At 44.3% G+C, this 6,111-nt stretch overlaps 1 pseudogene; it reads right to left on the bottom strand.

The window, feature by feature from the left end:
* Positions 1 to 408: 408 nt before the first annotated feature.
* Positions 409 to 3,050, bottom strand: LOC117314111 (nucleolar and coiled-body phosphoprotein 1-like; annotated as a pseudogene).
* Positions 3,051 to 6,111: the final 3,061 nt, after the last annotated feature.

Genomic DNA, 6,111 nt, shown 5'->3' with positions numbered 1-6,111 from the left:
ATTTGTATATTTACCTGATGACTTAAATATTTCTGTCAGGACTGAATAAGCTTCTCTGTCATTTTCCAACTCAGCTGTCTACTACCTGGCAGGATTTAGTTGGTCACATTTATTTATTTATTTTTGTCTTTGAACAATAAAAAAGTTTATGCTTTCAAATTAAAAAACACATATTGCAAACATTATGTAATAATAATATTATAGCAAACGAAATATTCAGACTGACCCCACAGCATTCACACCCCACCAGAATTTTGCCTGAAACAAAACAGTAAATTTTATCCCCCAAAGTAGGTAAGTCCATGCTGGCTGAAAACTTCAGTCCTAGACCCCACGAATGAGGTACGCAGTTCATGCTTAACAGATACATACATTAACCATTCTTAGCCGCCCCTCACCAGGGCCCTGAGGGGTAGGAAGGATGAAATGTGGACACAAGCAGTCCCATAGACAGAATTCTCCAATTATAAAAATTCATAATGTGACCTTTACCACATCTTGGAAGATAGCTGAGATTTTAATCTGTGAACCCACCTCTGAAAACCACAACAAAAATCAATAAGAAATGATCTAATGTAAAATATACAAATTTCTCAGTATGAGAACTTCCATAAAACAGGGAGAATGACAACTAAAACAATTTTTCTTAAAAAAGAACACTCCCCTTACCTTGTCCTTGCTACCCAACACTCAAAAACAAATCTGTACAAAACCACAAACACAGAAAAGGACCTTAGAGGATGTTACGACGCAAAGCCTTCAGACCTAACCTAAACTGCTCTCCTCACCGACACCCTCCCCCGACAGAGCTGAGGGTTCCCAGGTCGACTGGGGAAAGTGAGTGGTCTCAGACCATCACCCCTGCTGTGCTACAGATGGTCCACGGTCACTCGCTGTCAAACTTAACAGAATTGACTTGGACAGAGATGGAGCCTCCCCGGTAACTGCCCCTCTTCCTCTTGGTTTTCTCGTGCCGGAAGGATTTGCCTTTGGTGAACTTCAGAACTTGATTGGCTCGCTCCCCCCAGTCTCCGGTTGCACCCCGCTTGGCGTCAAAGGAATTGTCTGCCACTCGAGCATCCACCTCGATCTCCTCCTCCCTGACCCTTCGGAACGGGGAGGATCCCCTTCGTTCTCCTTTCTTCCTTTTAGGAAACGTGTTGGGGGTCTGGGGCTTTATCTTCTTGGCTGGAGGAGTCTCTGCCTCCTTAGCAGCCTCATTCTGCTTCCACTTCTTTCCTGAACCTGGCTTAGCAACTGCCACTGCTGCCTTTTTCTTGCCCCCCTCCTCCTCGTTGCCGTCCTTGTCTGCTTTTCCATTCTGGGCAGTCAGTGCAGAGGTGCCATTGGCCTTGGCGGTTTGTGGTCTTGGAGTGCCCTTGGCCTTGGGCTTCTCCTCTTCCTCCTGCTCACCGGAGTCCTCAGAGGAAGAAGTGCTGCTGCCCTCGGCCTTCGCTTTCTTCACAGAGGCTGGTTTGGAAGGGGCTACAGTTCCCCCTGCCTTCTGTGGCTTCTTTTTGGCTGGGGGTTTAGGCGTCTTCTCTTGCTCGTCTTCCTCGCTGCTGGAGCTGTCTGAATCAGAGCTGCTGTCCCCACCACGCTGAGAGGCCTGCCTGGCAGGCAACGACGGAGCTGCTTTGGCCATCAGCTTGGACTTAGGGGTGGCTACAGTCCTCTTCGTCTTCTCCTCCTCACTAGCACTGCTCTCCTCCTCGCTGGAGGTGCTATCAGCCTTTCTGGCCAGTGGCTGCAGGCTGCTTGGGCGTCGTAGCTGGCTTAACTGCAGACTGCCTGGGAGCGGCAGCCGGCTTACCCGAGGAATTCTGGGTGGTACTGGCTGGCTTGGCAGGAGCTTCATCCTCAGAACTGTCGGAGTCTGCGCTGTCTGAAGAGCTCTCTGCTGCCTTCTTTGCTGGAGCTGGTGTAGTAGTTGCTCTGGAGATGACTGCCTCAGCTGGAGGCCTCTTTTCTTCCTCAGAACTTGAATCAGGCTCGTCGCTGCTGTCCTTGCTGCTCTCCACAGGCTGCTGCTTCTCTGCAGCTTTCGTGGGAGCCTGAATTTCCAGGGACTTCTTGGGTGGGGGAACAGAGGGTGGGGGAACTGAACTATAGGGACCTGGTTTTTTCTTCTGCTCTTCCTCCTCCTCCTCCTCACTGGAGGAGTCCTCACTGCTGGAACTCTTTTGGGCAGGAGCGACAGCTGCTTCCACTGGGGCCTTGGCCACAGCTTGCGTTTTAGGTACAGTCTTCTTAGATACGGCTGCTGCCTTCCCCTCCTCTGAGTCATCATCACTGCTGCTGCTGCTGTTACCACCAGCTGCTTTGCCACTGACTACGTTAGGTGCGGGACGAGCTGGTGTACCTGGTTTGGCTAGGGCTTTAGCCTGAGCTTTAGCTGCCACGGGTGTTGTCTTTGGTTTCTGGTTCTTTGGCACCTCATCCTCTGAGCTTAAGTCAGAATCAGGATCAGAGCTCTTGGCCTTCTTAGGAGGAGCTTTGACTGTCTTGGCTTGGGGCTTAACTCCCTTCTGGACAGGCTTTTTCTTTTTGTCCTCCTCCTCATCATCACTGGATTCTTCACTGCTGCTGCTGCTCTCTGATGCCTTGACTGCAGCCTTTCCAGGGTGCTGAAGCAGACCGGCCTGCTTGGCAGGTACAGCAGCTTTCTTAGCGGGGGGGCCCTTGGGCTTTTTCCTCCTCACTGCTGTCCTCACTGCTGTCACTGGATGAAGTCTTCTTCTTAGCCTTCTTAGTCACTGGTCCATTTGCCTGTAACTTCCGCTTTGGGGCCTTGGTGGACTTGAGCCAGAAACTATAGATGTCCAAGAGGGAAGAGGCGTTGGCATCCTGCTGGGTCCATGAAACAAACATCTACACAGGAGGATGTTTGCGGCAACGTGGTTTATAATTCCAAATCACTGGAAACCATCAGCGCCTGTTGCCTTGGCGAACTTGTTGGCCATGTCCGAGAGCTGGTTATCGCACAGAAAGCCGAGCACGAGGGGATACAGGTTGCTGGGAACCACGCGGCGCAAGCCGGCGTCCGCCATCCCCTCGGCAATACGCATCACTACCATTCGGTCACATTTATTTTAATTAAAATTTCCTTTGTGTCAATTACTTAGAAATATACCCTCTCTCCCTAACCAGGCTGCTTATCCCAAGGATGCTCTCTCCCTCTGTGCCTGCCCGTACCTCCCTCAGGTATCCTCTGCACAGATGCTGGTAGACTATGAAACTTTCACAAAATGAAGGCATAATCCAAATAACTGAGAGCATCCAAAGACCTATATTTTCTCATTTCTATTAAAGCAAATTTGATAATGTAAATTAATCTCCACAATCAACCTGATGTACCCTGCATCTGTAGAACACCTGAATAGACAACTAATTCATCCCAAATCGAGGCAGTGGACTTTGGGAGCAACGATATATATTTTTTTCCTTTTTCTCTTTTTGTGAGTGTGTATGTGTATGCTTCTGTGCATGATTTTGTCTGTATAGCTTTGCTTTTACCATTTGTCCTAGGGTTCAGTCTGTCCATTTTTTGGTTTTTTGTTTTTAGTATAGTTTTTAGTGCTTGTTATCATTGGTGGATTTCTTTTTTGATTTGGTTGCTCTCTTCTTTCTTTCTTTTTTTAATTAACTTAAATTTTTTTAATAATTATTTCTTATTTTATTAACTTTATTTTATTTTTTCTTTCGTTCTTTCCTTTTTTCTCCCTTTTATTCTGAGCCATGTGGATGACAGGGTCTTGGTCCTCCGGCCGCGTGTCAGGCCTGTGCCTCTGAGGTGGGAGAACCGACTTCAGGATATTGGTCCACCAGAGACCTCCCAGATCCACGTACTATCAAATGGCAAAAATCTCCCAGAGATCTCCATCTCAATGAGAAGACCCAGCTCCACCCAATGACCAGCAAGCTACAGGGCTGGAAACCCTATGCCAAACAACTGGCAAGACAGGAACACAACCCCACCCATTAGCAGAGAGGCTGCCTAAAATCATAATAAGGTCACAGACACCCCAAAAAACACCATTGGATGTGGACCTGCCCACCAGAAAGAGAAGATCCAGCCTCAACCACCAGAAAACAGGCACTAGTCCACTCCACCAGGAAGCCTACACAACCCACTGAACCAACCTTAGCCACTGGGGGCAGACACCAAGACAACAGGAACTACGAACCTGCAGCCTGAAAAAAGGAGACCCCAAACACAGTAAGTTAAGCAAAATGAGGAGACAGAAAAACACACAGCAGATGAAGGAGCAAGGTACAAACCCACTAGACCAAACAAATGAAGAGGAAATAGGCAGTCTACCTGAAAAAGAATTCAGAAAAATGATAGCAAAGATGATCCAAAATCTTGGAAATAGAATGGAGAAAATACAAGAAATCTTTAACAACGACCTAGAAGAACTAACGAGCAAACAAACAATGATGAACAACACAATGAATGAAATTTAAAAATCTCTAGAAGGAATCAATAGCAGAATAACTGAGGCAGAAGAATGGATAAGTGACCTGCATGATAAAATACTGGAAATAACTACTGCAGAGCAGAATAAAGAAAAAAGAATGAAAAGAACTGAGGACAGTCTCAGAGACCTCTGGGACAACACTAAATACACCAACATTCGAATTATAGGGGTCCCAGAAGAAGAAGAGAAAAAGAAAGGGACTGAGAAAATTTTTGAAGAGATTATAGTTGAAAATTCCCCTAATATGGGAAACGAAATAGTTAGTCAAGTCCAGGAAGCGCAGATATTTCCATACAGGATAAATCCAAAGAGAAACACACCAAGACACATATTAATCACACTATCAAAAAGTAAATACAAAGAAAAAATATTAAAAGCGGCAAGGGAAAGACAACAAATAACATAAAAGGGAATCCCCATAAGGTTAACAGCTGATCTTTCAGCAGAAACTCTGCAAGCTACAAGGGAGTGGCAGGACATATTTAAAGTGATGAAAGGGAAAAACCTACAATCAAGATTCTCTATCCAGCAAGGATCTCATTCAGATTTGACAGAGAAATTAAAACCTCTATAGGCAAGCAAAAGCTAAGAGAATTCAGCACCACCAAACCAGCTTTACAACAAATGCTAAAGGAACGCCCCAAGGCAGAAAACACAAGAGAAGGAAAAGACATACAATAACAAACCCAAAACAATTAAGAAAATGGTACTAGGAACATACATATCAATAACTACCTTAAATGTAAATGGATTAAATGCTCCAAGCAGAAGAGACAGCCTGGCTGAATAGATACAAAAACAAGACCCATATATATGCTGTCTACAAGAGACCCACTTCAGACCTAGGGACACATATAGACTGAAAGTGAGGGGGTGGAAAAGATATTCCATGCAAATGGAAATCAAAAGAAAGCTGGAGTAGCAATTCTCGTATCAGACAAAATAGACTTTAAAACAAAGACTATTACAAGAGACAAAGAAGGACACTACATAATGATCAAGGATCAATCCAAGAAGAAGATGTAACGATTGTAAATATTTATGCACCCAACATAGGAGCACCTCAATATATAAGGCAAATGCTAACAGCCATAAAAGGGGAAATTGACAGTAACACAATCATAGTAGGGGACTTTAACACCCCACTTTCACCAATGGACAGATCACCCAAAATGAAAATAAATAAGGAAACACTAGCTTTAAGTGATACATTAAACAAGATGAACTAAATTGATATTTACAAGACATTCCATCCAAAAACAACAAAATTCACTTTCTTCTCAAGTGCTCATGGAACATTCTCCAGGATAGATCATATCTTGGGTCACAAATCAAGCCTTGGTAAAGTTAAGAAAATTGAAATCATATCAAGTATATTTTCTTACCATAACGCTATGAGACTAGATATCAATTACAGGAAAAAATCTGTAAAAAATACAACACATGGAAGTTAAACACTACACAACTTATTAACCAAGAGCTCACTGAAGAGATCAAAGAGGAAATCAAAAAATACCTAGAAACAAATGACAATGAAAATACAATGACCCAAAATCTATGGGATGGAGCAAAAGCAGTTCTAAGAGGAAAGTTTATAGCAATAAAATCCTACCTCAAGAAAAAAGAATCA

The sequence above is a fragment of the Tursiops truncatus genome, chromosome 11, assembly GCF_011762595.2.
Source record: "Tursiops truncatus isolate mTurTru1 chromosome 11, mTurTru1.mat.Y, whole genome shotgun sequence".
Classification (NCBI taxonomy): Eukaryota; Metazoa; Chordata; class Mammalia; order Artiodactyla; family Delphinidae; genus Tursiops; species Tursiops truncatus.
This window is presented reverse-complemented; position numbering and strand designations above follow the sequence as displayed.